The sequence below is a fragment of the Saccostrea echinata genome, unplaced genomic scaffold (genome assembly GCF_033153115.1).
Source record: "Saccostrea echinata isolate AGI-Se365-2 ecotype Australia unplaced genomic scaffold, CSIRO_AGI_Sech_v1 ptg000047l, whole genome shotgun sequence".
Lineage (NCBI taxonomy): Eukaryota > Metazoa > Mollusca > Bivalvia > Ostreida > Ostreidae > Saccostrea > Saccostrea echinata.
In genome coordinates this window covers 4,529,453-4,546,223 of record NW_026889796.1, presented here as the reverse complement: position 1 = coordinate 4,546,223, position 16,771 = coordinate 4,529,453, and the positions used below count along the sequence as shown (strand labels likewise).

The following is a 16,771-nucleotide window of genomic DNA, read 5'->3' as shown; positions in this document are numbered from 1 at the left end:
GTGGAATTCCATGGAAAAAGTGTTCCATGGAATTCCAAGGAATTCTCAAGAGTATTGGGACGGAACTTTTTCGGAATGGTATGGAATTTCAAATCTAGCCTGGAAAAGAGCGGAACAATGCCAGAATAGAAATTTGCGGAAATAGCTGGAAATCCATGGAATTCCAGGATATTTGGAAATCTATGGAATTCCACGGAAATCCAAGGAATTCCAGGAAAATACAAAAAACTGGAATAATCAAAATAATTTAAGGGCCAAATAATTACAAAAAAAATGACTACATCACAATTTTTCATAAATCAAATCTATATTTTCAAAATAAAAAATCATTTTTGCTTTACGATGTGTTTGGGGACAAATATTGCATACACACTTCTATGTATAATGAAAGCACAAATTTTAAAAAGTATTATCACTGAAAGTATTTTACATCAAAGGTTATTTAAACAATGTTATAAATCCACAGAAAAATATCATTACTGGATGATCACCTTGGTTTAATTAATGAGAATTATTATAATATACATGCATGTACATGTAGTAAATTACAGTCTGCATGAGAAACAAATGACTTTTGATTAAAGAAAATCCTTTGTACCTAGAGTAATCTCAAACATATGACACTTTTTGATAATAAAACAAAATAGATTAAAAAAAAAACCCATTAATTATGACCTTTTGCTTCATTGAATGACCTTGGGAAAGGTCACTAAAGCCTTAACAGAGTATATTTGCAACATTTGTATGCAGTTACAATGATCTTCCAGTGGTCCATATACATTTACCATACAAAGTTAATGACTAGAGTGACAAACATAGGTATTAAGTACACAACTATCTACATTGTACTACACAACTATATTTGGAAGATCCCATAAAATCAACACATGCTATTTTTTTCCCCAACATGCCCCAAGATCCTAATTATTGAAGGTCCTAAACTTCTGAAGTATTGGCTAGAATCACTTCCTCACTGGTTCTGCTAGAGGGTAGTCAGATAATTGGTGTCACGAATGGATTCACTTTTGGTACGACGGCTTCAAAAGCTCAGCAAGTTTGATGTTGATCATTCCCAAAGACACTTCAAACTTTTCTTGCTCAATTTCTGAAAGAAAAGATCACCATAAAGATGTATGATATTTATCTCATATATGAATATATGACAAATAATAAACTAAAGCTATATAAGACAACCAGGCAGATCAGTTTAATACTGTAGAATAGGAATTCATTATCTTGTAATTTTTTGTTCAGATTAGGATTGATTTCTTTTTAAACTAATGGAAGTTGTGAAATTTAAAAAAAAAATAAAGAGACATGATTGTGTCTAAGTTAATTAACCTTGAATATGAGAGAGAACATTGTAAATTACATAAACTACATATATGTACCCTTAAAAACATTCAGCAAATAAAGTTAAGGTGTGAAATAAAGTACATTAGTAAATATAATTTATATACCATATAAAACATTCAGTTTTGCCTTGTCATTGGCTCGTCTTTTGTCTCTTAAGCTTCTGATTAAAAGCACCCTGAACAGGAGTTTGGACGCCTATGCTGCCTTTGATATATTATCCTCCATATCTGCTTACTCTGTTAACTGACCCTTGAAAAGAGGAAAAGACGAATTTATAGGCATATGTAATTGCTTTAAATGCACATTGGTTAATTTACAATGTAACAAAAATATAGACAAAGCAAATAACATAAAGTGAATATATAGAATATATTTGTTCTAGGCTTCAAACATGCAAATACATGTACATATATTTTATTTTTGAAAAATTAAGAAAATATTAGATAAACTGTTATAAATACATGTAACTTCCATGCATCAACAATTCAGTATTGAGTAAGATAATATATTAGCACATGTATACATGTACTCCTTTATTTCTCGAAATTTATATCTGCGACTAAGGTTATAGGTTTGTGTAAGAATATGATGAATGACATTGACAAGGCATAGGTAAAAACTTGTGAACAGGACAGAGAACTGATATAGGAAACAAGTTAAAAGCAACAACTTCTTAAAATAACTAAAATATATTTGAAAGAGTGGAGTCTAACATTCATAATAATTTTTCTCAATGCCTGGCTAACATTGATAAACACATAATTTCAATTCTTTTGATTTTATTGATTAGGAAAATGATTAAAAAATCTTACCTTTGTGTAAATTTCCATACAGCTCTGAGCTCTTGTCCTTTTTGTGAGCATTCCTGTAAATAATGCATGCATGATTTTATGTCATAGAGTATAGTCATTTTTGATATTTATACTTAAATAAAATGTAAAATGATTATGCATGTACTCCATGTAGGCATTTAGCATGTTTAGATTACCTGTCAAAAGTTATAATTGTTATGCATTATTGAGGAATTAAGAATATAAACCTCTTGTTACTTGCTCAATAAAAAAAAATCTTATGCTATAAAACATTAATTAATAAAAACAATGTTAGTTTATTTGTGCTGAATGATAATTATAAAACATTAATTAATAAAAACAATGTTAGTTTATTTGTGCTGAATGATAATTTGAGCAGGCTCTCACCATTCTCACAAGCTAGGTGACTGATTGACTTAGCATCTACATCTACATATTAGGACATTTCATCAAACTTGATGATTATAAAATTGCCGGCGCTGTGCGAATCGAGTACTTCAGCTATAAAATAATAAAAGTAAGTGCTGTGAATGATCATGAACATGCATTAGAAAATAGATATAATTATTTACATTGTACTCTGTAAATTTTAGTAGTATCTGTACTAAGGAATGTTATTAGCTAATAATTTGGACCAGATTTCTGAACTGAAGAGAATTCCATAATGGGGGGGGGGGGGGGGGAGCTTAATATTTAAATTATCTGTGCAAGTACTGAAGGTCTGAAAGTAAGGAGGACTTGAAATGCCTTTGTTGGTGGTAGTCTGTGAAACTAAATAGAGGCTTGGGTCTACCGCAACTAAGTTTTGCACAACTTTATATCATATAGACGGCTGATAGAGCATTATTATTCTACCACTATCTACCCGTTTTTTCTGCGCTGTAAACATGGTAAAGATAGCCAATTTAGATTTTGCAACATGTTGGAGACACTAATAGTGTTATGATGTCTGTGTACGATGTAACATGGACTGTCGTGGCGCAATTGGCAACGAGCCACTAGCATATATAGCGAGGTCTAAGGACATGTACGAACGGAGGAAATTCGGGTTGAAATCCACACATTGTTCAAACATATTTTGATAAGAGATGTTTAGAGTTGTACAATAATTATTACAGAAATGAAACTGCGCTCGCCCTAATGGTTTCATCGTCGGGCATTCTATGTGTGTGGTGCCCAGACTGGGGAACAGTCAATTATCCATTCAACTTCAAGGACACAAATAAAATACTGTACATTGTACCTACCGGGTCTTAAAATGTCTGCATCTTTTGTCAAAATACAAATTCCATTCCAAGCTAATAATGACAGCAGTTCCCTTCTTCGTGACACTCTTTTTCCTTCTGACCAACAATAAAACATGGCAGCCGAATTGCTGAATTTTGGCGGGCTGTGGTTTAAATTAATTGTTCATCGAGCCCGACATCGATCCCGACGTAATTGTACTATTAGCCGACAGTTTAAGAAAAAAATTCTAAGTTATTTTCCACAACTTTCCAAACCTCAAAATGTCTAAGTCCAAATTTGTTATTCAAATTCCAAAAGATTCCAAAAACTTCCATAAACACTTTTAGACTCTTGTATGGAAATGTTTGGAATTCCATGGAATTCCAAAACTTTTCCAAACCCTTTGGAAAATCTACATTAGGGTGCTCATCCATGGTAGTTCATGAGAAAATGAACAGCATTCTAATTTGCAAGGAATATTAAGAAAAAATATTTGGAAATGTAAATATTACTACATAAATGTCAAAGATTCAGAAGTTCGTTGTATGTTGTTGATAGCGTAGATTGAATATTGTACAAGCAGTGTGTACAAGACAAAAAGTGAAAATGACATGGAAAATTAATTTACATTTCAACGAGTACTCGACAAGCGTTCGTCTAAGCTGTCCGAGTAAAATTGACATCCCTAATATTTAGTATTATTTCACATACATGTATCACTGTCTACGGTGTTTATGTTTCCCAACTTATTGATACTAACGAGCATGCTCTAAGTATGCTTGATACTTGATGCTTAGCGTTGATGCTACAGGGATTTCAACTACCTAGTTTAAAGTAAACATTTCGTAAATTCTATGGTCGTTATAATAATGATCTTGTTAGCAAATATATCCGATCAGTGTGTCGTATTTTGACTGACATATTACATACCGATTGTTAGGTCTTTACTTTTATACTAAATTTGACTACGGAATAAACCGTCTACATGATCAATGCATAGGGCTCGCGGCAGATGTTACCGGTCGACTGGGGATGCTTATTCCTCCTTGACATCTAATTCCTCAAGTAGAATTTCCACGGATCCGTGTGTTTGCCCTGTTTTTAAATATGTATTGTTGTAAGTTTTTTTTAGATTGATCACGGTTCGTTATCTTTACCTTTTTCATTTATACATACAGTAAATCAATGTTTGATTTAGACATGATACATATTAGGCCATCTTTCATTAAGTGGATTTGTTTCAAGAGGTACAGTGTATAAAGCTAACTTTGAGTATAAGGGGGTTTTGTTTGCTTTCTTTTAGGTGTAGGCCCAAAAAAAGATTTTTTGTTATATGTGTGTATTCATTTTAAATAAAATTTGATAAAACAATTTACATCCTGTTCTCCTTCGTTCAACATACAGATTAAGGAGCTTCAGTATGTTGCAAAGCTAAAATAAACAGCGTTAAGCCGTAACAGTTGCATGTCCGGAAAGTGCAAAAAATATTTTCAAAATGCTCAGTGAAAAGGATCAAAAGGTTAGCGTAAGCTGGCGAATTTCAATTGACGCTCAGTAAGGACTGTGAAAGTGAATAATTCTAGTCTTGTGCATTATACCGACATGGGCTTATTTCAAAAAGTATCCATTCTTGTTCTCTTTGCTGTTTTTACAAAAGAAGGAAGATTGGAAAATGAAGAATGGAAAATTCATATGGAACAAAAAATAGAGGAAGTGTTCTTTTTGATAGAACGACAAAATGACGTCATTGAAAAGCAGTCTAAAAACATTGAGAGACAGTCTATGGAAATTGAAAATCTAAAAAGCAAAGTGGAGTTCCTTGAAAGCAAGATTGATTTGGCATCCATAAACAACCAGACGGGCAATTTCGACAAAACAATTAATGGAACAGAAAGAACTATCGGAGATATAAATGGAAATAACTACATGCAAGACACAGGTATTATTGATAACTTATTAGTTTACCTGAACCAATAGCTCGAGACATATAATAACAAGCATTCTGAGAGTATTGCATTAGCAATACTAGTCCCCTACCGGCAAGTGTAACCTGGTTCCCGTTAAAAATTGCGATGCCATAATTCCGTCAAAAATCAATGAAGCGGGACGAAATGCAAACTTGATCTATAGCTAATCAAGGTAAAGTCACATACCAAAAATCAGCTCAATATCTGAAAGCGTTTAAAAAAAAACTGCGGAAAACCCTTAAAAATTGAAAAGGCCGTAATTCCGTCAAAAATCAATGAAGCGGAACGAAATGCAAACTTGATCTGTAACTCATCAAGATACACTTGCATACCAAAAATCAGCTCAATATCTACAAGCGTTTAGAAGAAAAGTGCGGAAAACCAAGTGGGACAGACTGACAGACAGACAGACAGAGGGACAGACAGACGGACGGACAGACTCAGAGGAAACCTATAGTCCCCTCCGGTTTCACCGGTAGGGGACTAATAAGGGGCTGTATCAGATACAATTTTAATACGATAGGTTTAATAAAATTTAATAGCGATTCTCTGTAACCACTTAAACTTCTTTGCCACGCATGGTCACCGATTTTGATGAAACTTTGTCCATTATTACAACTTGACACCAGAAACATATATCAAATAAAATTTCGTTGCTATGTGTCTTGGTTGCCATGGTAACAGCCAGAAAAGTTGAAAAAATTGAGATTTTCAGCTACTTTGAATCTTTATTAAGCCTTAATAAAGACTAAGAAAAACAAACAAACCATTCTCACAAAAACATGACACCTTGTTACCACTTATGCTATAAAGAAACTATTTAGAATTTATCTCTAAGTAAGTGGTAACCATGGGTACATTTGGAATACATTTTAGATGCTGAAAATGCTGAAAAACGCTCAATATTTACTAAAGATAGATGTTACATGATTAAACTCAATCAACAACCAAAGAAAAACAATAAAAAATATTTATTTACCTTTTAATCATGAAACATACTAGTATTAATTTACTCACCTTGAATCGTTCTTATCTGGTAGAACTAAAGTTGAATATTATATATTGATAAAGTTTGTTGAAAAATACAACACTGTTGCTATGGTTACCAAGAAGGGAAAATGTTTGATTTTGTTAATTTATTATCAATATTAAATCCTATGTGCCAGCTTTTTGCATCCAGTTAGAGATTGGGTGGTAATCAAAATTGAAAGTCAGGTTAATTGTTCATATATATCAATCATAAAAGTTTTGGGAATCTACATACAAGGGTACGTATCCAAGGAAACAGAATATTTTTCAGATTTTATGCAAATTTTTTCGGTTAGTTTCCATAGCAATGCTCTATTTAAAGAATTGAATTTGAGTTTTTTGAAATGTGAAAATTAGGGTTACACCAACGCCTTTAAAAACTGATCATCAGTTGTACAAAAATATGGTTTTTAAAAAAGATACATGTAGGATAAGATTTAAACACTAAGAGAGCAAATTTAAAATCCCTTTGTGGTAAGACCATGGCAACCATTTCCAACCTATAAGAAATATCATATTTCATCCTTAGTATATTTTACATGGATCTCTTGCCTATTATTTGCTTGCATTTCAACCTATAATTGTTTTTATTCTTAACTGTATGACTTTATAAAATCAAATGAACAAAATTATTACTTTTGAATACTTTGTTTCCATAGTAATTTATGTCGATCCCAAAATTTTGGAATTCCCCTTTATGCGTATGTACTCTAATTATAGCAAGTAAGAGGGGTAACTCCATTTTCTTACACACGAGTCGTTTTTTTTTTTTTTTTAAAGAAAATTCAAGCGACATAGATCTATTGATTCTGCATATACATGTACATGATTGTAATGCATGCAGAAGTGTTGATACTTACGCATTTACTGCCTCCGCGACTTCCACCCATGCCTCCTCTTTAATTTTCACATTCTTGACACCCCCCGGCCCTCTCATCTTGCCGAAGAGGCGGTCCTCACGCTGTCGGACCGCCTCAACCAAAACGATTTTTTCTTTCTCTATCTTATTGGGCCGGCGGGGTGTCTTAACCACCTTCTCTTCCATTTTTTTGCATTTGTTGGTGTTGCAGACGATTATTTACATTGGATACTATAACCGGAAGTAAGGAGTAAGCCCGCTTATGTGACGTTGAAAAAAAAAAACTCAGTTGAGGAAAAAAATAAACTTAGCTGTTTGGCTGAGTTTGTTTCGAGAAACGCGATTTGAGAAAAATCTTAGCTGAGTTTTTTTCTCAGGATTTGAGATTGAACTTGAGTAAAAACTTAAGATTTTTTCGAGAAATCCAGTTTCTGGCCTTCAACTTTCAGAAACAGTACGTAGTCATTGCCACTTGTTTGCTTTGCTGCAAACGTTAACTGTGGGACTCTGAGCATGTTGAAAAATGCCATTTTTCAAACTTTAGGACATGTTGCTATGGTAACCATGACATGTAGCAACCAATTTTTGCCTGATTTGAGTTTACGGTGTCAAAGACTTTTATCATAGGGAGTTTGGAGAAATTCTGAGACTAAAACTTCTTTGAAAGTCTCATTAAATTTTATTCAGTGGTGTAGGAGGAGAGATGGGTACCCCTAATATTATGAAAAGAATGGCAGTGTCTAGATTTTGGGAAACCCAAAATATCTCTCCGATCGAAACGAAATCTAAAAAGTGCAAAATGACACTATGTTATAAAGTGTCTCTGAAAGTTTCATTAAAATTAATCCAGTGGTATAGGAGTTGCAGATAAGATATGGGTACCCACATGTTATTAAAAATGACAGTGTTCATATTTTTTTCCACGGGTAACCCTATTTATCAGCCCGATCAAAAACTGAAATAGGAGGTACACAGTGACACTGTGTTATAAAGATTCTTTGGAAGTCTGATTAAATTTTATTCAGTGGTAAAGGAGGAGTTGCGGATAAGGTATCCTTAATCTTACGGACGTACGGAAAGACGGATATCCCCTCCTATATACCCCCCTGTTTTTCAAGTGTGTGTGTGGGGGGGGGGAGGGGGTTTAATAATAACATAATCACTAGTCTAAAGACACGTTAAAATATCAACTTTCGGAGGTGATGCGAAGATGATGCGTTTTTAGCTACGACAATGTTTTTGTAAATACGATAGATAAATGCAAAAATAGATACAATTACGAAGAAATGTCTGAAAATATTACACATTCCTTCATAGTTTAAATGTACACTCGTATTTTGAAATGCAATTAAGTTAGGTGTTTATTTCATTTGTGTATATTACCACAGGAGTCGGCAATTTTATCAATAAGTTGAAAATAAACTAGAGCAGAGCTCGTTGCAAAGCAACGAGTAGGTCTTCCGTTGGAGCTGCGAACAGGAAGAAGTGACCTTGAGTCAAGGTCATGCCACATTCTAAGGTTATAAGCAATCTTGTAAGGGGTATCAACTTGCAATGTCTCACCAGTAGAAAGACAGTTAAGGAATGTTGTTTCTCCGTTGATGACCTTGAACTCGTTCAAATGACCTTGCATCAAACCATGACACACTCTGATTATAAGAAAACCCCATCTATGTGTAACCGACTCGACAAGTTAACACATGTTCTTTCAGACCATTCATCCAGTCAAAACATTCTTTCCTTAGTGACCCTAAATTTAATCAACATGGCCGTAGGAACCGAGGGGGGCGTGCCCCCCAATAATTTTGCCGATATATAGATTACAATAGTAGACATAGATACTATAGCTTGTGCCACCTCAATAAAAACGTCTGATAACCTTCTTTTTTTTTTTTTTTTTGCTTGTCAAGGAATATTTGGTAGTTGGTGACCTTTTTTTTTTGCTTGTCAGGAAATTTATGGTAGTAGTGCCCCCTCAACTGTCAACTGAAAATGTATGGCTGTGCCCCCCCCCCCCAAAAAAAACTGAATTTGTTTCCTATGTGCCTGATCAAGGCAATGATACACTCTGTATGATATCAGCGATACCCTTTTGTGTGTTTCGGACTTGACAAGTTCACAGTTTGCATTTATTGCATGATAGTGAGGGAGACATGAAGATTTCTTCGCCCATAAAAAATCATATTCCGCGAGGGTAACATGAAGATTTCTTCGCCCATGAAAAATCATACTCCCCGAAGGCAACGCCCGAGGGAAATAATTTTTCATTTGCGAAGAAATCTTTATGTCTCTATTATGCAATAAATTGTTTATAATACCGAATTAACCAAAATGCAGGAATTACAAAGGAGATCCAATGAATAAAGCAAACATGCATTTGATGAGAACGATATGAAAGAGATGTAAGTTACAGGTACACCAATAGCCTCGTTTCATTAAAAAAAAATTCCTACGTGACAAGTTTGTGTGATCACACCAGTAACATTCAAACACCATTACATTTTAACACATTTAAATCGACACAATCAATCAACGATAATATGTTGACGGTGCGACCGTTGGGCGAGTGCATTGTTCACTTAATTTTAAGATCCGCCTCTTCAAACAGCACGAGACATTTGGAACGTCTAGACTGTGACGTCTCATGACGTATGTTAGCTGTACTTCCATAAACGAATTTTGAAAAGTGCAAACATTTTAACAAAGAACGTTTAATCTACTATCTGTATGCAATTCCATTAATTAAGGTGATTTTTTGGGGTGAATTTTTAGTTGTTGTTACCGCGCGAACGAAGTTAGCAGCGTCGCTATAAACAATCTAACTCCTCACTCGTTTAATTGTGACGTCACAATCGTGAAACACGACGTTTTGTTGCAGGGCAAACATGATGGACACGAGACTTTCTCGGCCAATCAAATTCTATTTTACTAGTAATTTTTCACTTGTAAGCTAGTTTTCACAGAGGTATAATAAACGTTTTTTTAGACCATACATCGAAATAAATTATCATAATTTCTATAGTCGTAATTTATTAGGTTCAACTCACTGCTTTAAAGGATCATTGTAAATGTTTTATGCCCGATTTGGATACTGAACAACGTGTGATTTTTGAAACACTGATGCCCCCATATGGCATCTTATGGCAAAAGTTAAAGTTTCTCAAATGCAAGTCAAACTCCATGGTCAAGATCAAAAGATAAAAAAAATGTTATTACCCAAATAAAGGTCTTGAACAAAGAATATACTGTGAAATATATACTAGTATAGCAGTAACAGTTTAAAAGTTATTGCCAAGGTTAATTTCTTTAAAAGGTCAAACTCCAAGGTCAAGGGATCATAATTGTTTTTACTTGAGGGAAGGTCTTAATTGTTACAAGGAATACACATATGGTTTTAAAAAAGCCTTAGCACCAACTGTTCAAAAGTTAAAACCAAGGTTAAAGTTTTTCAAAAGTAGGACATACTCAAAGGTCATGGTAAAATGGTCAAAATTAAAGGTATACAATGACAGGCCTTGTCACAAGAAAATTACCTATGTAATATAAAAGCCCTAGTACTAGTCATTCAAAAGTTATTGTCAAGGCTAAAGTTGTTTAAAAGTTGGTCAAACTCCAAGATCAAGGTCAAATGGTCAAACATATTTATACCCAAGGAGGAGACTTATCACAAGGGATACAGATGTGAAGTATAAAAGCCACCAACTGTTCAAAAGTTTTGGCCAAGGTTATAGTTTGGTAAAATTTTGCGAAAGAGGATCAAACTCCAAGTTCAAGGTCAAGAGGTCAAATATGTTGGTACCTGAAGGAAGTCCTTGTTACTAGGAATACACATAAGAAATATGAAAGCAGTAGTTCCAACCAATCAAATTTTATGGGCATAGTTAAAGTTTTTGCGGACAAAGAGGCTAACACAGTCTAACAGACAAATAGACAGGTGGACAGGACAAAAACTGTTTGCCCCCCGGATCTTCGATTACAGTAGCATAAAAAAAATGTCGGCGTCTTTGGGTTTTCGCATTGGCCTTAAATCTGAAAATCCAAAGGATTACAAGGTGCATTACGATACGCTTTCACATCATGTTCTATAACCCAGAGCATATTGTCTGCAAAGATAAATATTTAATTCAGTATCTAATTAGCTATGCATAATTATCTATGTTGTTTTAAAAAGAAAATATAAAAAAATATTTGTTTTATATTTTTCGATGTAGAGATATGCAGAAAATGTTTTCCTTTTTTAAGTCCTATCGCAATACATATTTAAAAGAAAGTGTGTGTTGGAGGGGGGGGGGTCATTACATTTTTGCTGGGATTCGCCTATGTATGACCGTAGAGAAACAAAGAGTGGGGAGGGTGCAAGCAGCAACTAAATCAAAATTTACATATTAAAACTACAGCAAAAGACTATTTTCAGAAGGTCTCCCCCCCCCCCCCGGTACAATCCGTACAACGGACCTGTGAAAAAAATACTGATCCTACATTCAGAGTCCCAGGGCACCAGGAAAGAGTGGCAAAAAGAGAATATCGCTTTATTTCAGTCTATAAGTCGAATCAAAATATCTTTTCCTCAAGAGTCTTCTTTCTTTGAGTTCATCCCAGTGATCGTGTGATTTATTTCATTTATTTTACGTTCTGTACTGGACTTGGAAAATGAGGACATCTTTAGGTTCCTGAGCTGGCCTTGAAGCCCGCAGAACAGATTTTCTGCTTTATGATAAATTCAAGTGATATGTAATCCGGTATTAATTTTGTGTTGCTTTTTTTAATGTTAATTTCATCAAGAAATATGAAAAATTAATGTTTTAACTATACACAGTGAGGCATTTTTTGTGTGGAACGATTATCAAATGGGGTTTTCACGATTTTTTCATATGGTACACATGATGAGTAAGTTCAATAAATATAATTTGTGGAAAAAATGTCCAACAAGCCCCGGGGTTGAATATCGGGGGGGGGGGGTCTGTCCACAAGTACCTTTTGTCAAGCCCGTAGAAAGCAATTTCAGTTTTTTTGGAGGGAGGGTGGCAAATAGAAATTTCCACAGGTACTTGTACTCGATTTTTTCCTATGGTACACATGATGAATAAGTGAAATAAATATAATTTGTGGAAAAAAATGTCCAACAAACATCGGGGTTGAATTTGGGGGGGGGGATCCTGTCCACAAGTACCTGTGGAAATTTCTTGATACATAAACAGAATTTAAAAGCATGTATAAGACATCAATTGAAGGGGAGAGGGCACGGCCGTAATTAAAAGTTATATAGAGACTAGGAAGGAATGAACTGTCATTAAATTTTGGTTAAGAACTATTACCTAAACTCTTCACTTTCACATTTTCAATTACAGTTTCTTGTTTTTAAAAAGCTACACATGTACATTGATATGTATCTATTAGATGCATAAATTATGTTATTAATCATTTTATCTTAAAGGAAAAGTAAAAATCTCAATCAAACTTGTTCCGCATATTATGCTCTCTGATTCATTACTCAACAGATGCTTCATATACATAGACTGCAGACTGCAGGTGTGATAAATTCACAGCATGCAGCTCCAGCCTTAATTCCAACTTTGTTCCAAAATATTATTATTCAACGCGAAAAATTAGAATTAGCCGATAGAATATTTTGAATCACTTCGGAAATGCTGCCGTAACACCAGACTGAGTTCACAATATCGAGTGATTTTGATTGACAGGTGTAGCGCCGTTGTGCATGGATTTCGTGTAACTGCAGATTGTGGTTGAAAATAATAAACAAACAGATCTAAAGAAAAGATATTGTATACTGTACATATATTTGTTAAGAACCAGTTCATTCATGAAACGAATTTAGTCGTATTCTGTGGGCCCATGTTAGATCATTTAGGGTATTCCGAATCACCCCGCATATCGCGACTCTCGGTAATTTACCTTAACCGCTGTACCTCGCACGACACATGCACAGGTGTGACAACCAAACAGTCATTATTAGTAAGGTCTATACTTATTGCATACAACAAATAAAGAGGTAAACATAATGCGTTAACTAAAAGAATTAATTATTTTAATTCATTATCTTCCTACCCTTTTCGAAGAAAATTCCCGTGTAGAAACGTTGCATGGTATTTCTCATCGATGTCGTGGCGTTGTTGGTGGATGAAACATGGCATATAAGGTATCGATAGAACGGCAATTTTATAAGCTTTTGTGAGTATTATTTGTTTTTTATAACACCTCAAAAATATACTAGTTATGGCCGCATTTGTAGCCCCCTATAGTTTCGAACCACGTGTGTACATGCCCCTAACCAAATAAATTGCACACGCTACATGTATACTTGTTATATGTCAGATTATTATTTTTTTTTTATAACATTGTTTTTCTTAAATGCAAGGGGTATGAAAGTAATGATTTGACAAAGCAAGAGCTATAATAAGACTATCCCGGGTCCCGGTATACACTTGATCAGTGTTGATCAATGTTGATATGTACGAGTACACGTATGCAGTGATATACGTCATTCTTGATAATCATGAAATCTAAACATGAGTTGGTTTAATTCCTTTTCACAATTTTTTTTATCATCATTATATCATTATTTGGTAGCCTACTCGTAGAATTATGACAGTTCAATGTTAATTATTTGCATTAAAAAAATCACATAGGTAAAAAAAAAAATTACATAATTATCATGATTATATTTACAGGACAACAATTTACAATCAGGTAATTTCAGAAAGTAAATATTCTGTTGGTATTTGCTTTTCTGCATGATCCGCCACTGAGAACGCTGTTTTATAGTGTGTCTACAGAAGGGGGGGGGGGCTTTAATAACTTAATAAAAAAACCAACAACATTCAACAAGAAAATAATTCTTTTTATTTTTTGATACTTTTGGTAAACAATACCAACTAATTCATTAATTATAATGTTGTTATCTGACTGTTTTTAGCCATTTACCTGGTGATTCGAAATACCCGGAAGTGACCTGCAATACACTAAAAAGGTGATGTAAATATAACCCCTCTCAAGGCCGCTGTATCGTAGATAGACTCGCCGTGTAATGTAGATTTGATTTTTCATTGAATTGGCTTTCCTTTAATACCAACCAACCATTTATAAACTTGTTAATAAAATCGTTTACCGTCAAAATGTAAAAACTGATTCGGAATACTCTAAATGTACTCGTTATAAAAACAACTCATTATCAACTCAGTGGACCGATAATTTACTTCAAAATAAGCTATAGATCAATAAAATTGATTTCAGATTGACCAATATTTTGTTGCAAAAATAATGTAAAACAGAGACCGGGGATTTTGTATTTCTCTGTATTTTAAACACTCGATATGCGTACATTTGGGGCGCTCTTGCATATACATGTACATTTGTACATTCGAATTCATGATCGTGCTTATAAAAAGAGCATGTTCTGTACTTGCATGTATGTATGTATGTATGTATGTATGTATGTATCCGTAAAACTTTTCGATTTTCCCGAGAATTCATCCTCACAATGTCAATTAAGGTTCCGAAATCACATGTGAGGATGCCGAGAATTGAAAAAGTCACCTCCACTTACAATTATCATGCATGTGTACATGCAGTTTAAAACACGAGACAGAAAAATAAATTGTTGCAAACTTAATGGTTAAGTCGGCAATTAAAATGCGTAAAACTTGAAATGAATAAATGCACGGGCGGTAAGGATTGATAAAAATAAGCATGAGATAGAGTAAAATAAAATAATATGTAAGATTCGAAATGATTTCAAACCCAATTTTCCATTAATCGCTATGAGTACACAATGTATTTTAATACCGATATGACCCCGGCTCTCTGCGGCCACGTGTGCACGAAGACTGGGTTACAAAGCGACAGAGCAGAATGTAAACTGTGTTGTAAGAAGGCGTGAATTATTGTATGTTTAAAAGTATTATTTGATGTATATAGTTTAATATTTAATGAAAAATTAAATGAAGAAACAATTAAGAGACTGATAGTAAAAATTATACTTTACACAAGTATTAATACTTAATACTTCCATCACTAATTGCAATTATTTGCCTTAGCACCTTTTCAATTACAAGTGAAATAGAAGATTCAATATAAATTTAAAAAACACAATGTTTCATTAGTTGTTGTTTCTACACGATGGATTTAAAACGTGATCATAGTCTTCACAGATATTTGTTTTGTTTACATGGTTTATGACCGCAGGTGGCTGGTCGATGGTGACCTCGGCAACGTGGGATCGCGGGTTGTGTTACATAACTAAAAACATTTAGGTGAACATGGAGAAATGCGTACTGTTAATGATCATTAATTATTCGATGCTTAAAGTTTAATATTACTTATATAGTCATATAGATACATTTAATTCCTTCCTTTATTTGAAGACGTGTTCTCTTTAAATCTAAATTAAAAAAGAAAAGAAAGTTGTAAAGAATAATTAAAGAATAATTTATGAGTGAACCACAGAACACGTTTAAAACCTTATTTAGAAGAAAATTAGCATTAAATACAGTAGGGTATATAATTTATTGCAAGTTTGTTAAAGTAATACACATGAAGAGTTCCGATTTACTTGCCGAATGAAAACGCTTACCTGTTTACGGGACCTGCTTTTTACCTACATATTACGACATATTATGCAATACTCGAACAAAACAACATTTGTATGAGATCAATAAGGTGTTAAAGAACAACTTTAATTCCAAAAGCCATATCGAAATATTTACCGTTTTTGAGTTATAAAGCGAAAACTTTCAAGGGCTCTAGATCCCTAATTTTAGGGGCCAGCCCCTTTTAAATGATATCAAATGAAAGCTCTTGCTATTATGCACAACTTTTATTCTACATGTTTTAACAAAATATTTTTAGTTTTAAAGATATAAAGGAAAATATGTCAAAATTTTTGCTCTTTTCCGCGTTCTAACTTTTGACCCCTCTCTAGCGCCATTTTTAATGCAAAAATCAAAAAACAAAAACCGATGTGCACAACTTCAATGCTTCTTCTTTTCAATTTCAAAGGGTTTTGTGCTCCAATTATTACAGTCTCAGAGCCTTTGTCTGGAAACCAGAGGCATAAAAATTTCAATCAAAGGGGAATAACTCGTGAACAGAAGGTAATTTCCGAATTGTATTACAGTATTCTGAGAGTGTTTTGCAAAGTCTAAAAGCTCTGAAAATTTGAACAAAATCCGTTCAGAAATGAGGAAGATATGAAGCTTCAAAGTTGGCGTCTAGGAAAAAAAAAGAATAATAAGAATAATCTTAACCATCAGAATCAGTAGAAGGTCTTCCGTTGGAAACGGAAGACCTTAATAATAATCTTAACCATCAGAATCAGTAGAAGGTCTTCCGTTGGAAACGGAAGACCTTAAAAATTGCAAAAGTAAAGGCAACTGAAAACTACTTAGCTGCACATATCATTATTATGCACAGTGAATATTCATTGCGTTCTTGGTTTTAGGTACTCTTTATCTATTCGTGCATGCAGGATGTAAACGATGGAAAATGGCGTTGACGATGCCATG

At 33.9% G+C, this 16,771-nt stretch overlaps 1 long non-coding RNA gene across 1 annotated transcript; it reads right to left on the bottom strand.

The window, feature by feature from the left end:
* Positions 1 to 352: 352 nt before the first annotated feature.
* Positions 353 to 3,503, bottom strand: LOC133202736 (uncharacterized). The gene is made up of 5 exons (XR_009723288.1): positions 3,416 to 3,503; positions 2,556 to 2,669; positions 2,169 to 2,221; positions 1,461 to 1,605; positions 353 to 1,105 (listed from the first exon to the last, which is right to left on the bottom strand). It is a non-coding gene; the product is annotated as an uncharacterized LOC133202736 (long non-coding RNA).
* Between the last annotated feature and the right edge of the window lie 13,268 nt (positions 3,504 to 16,771).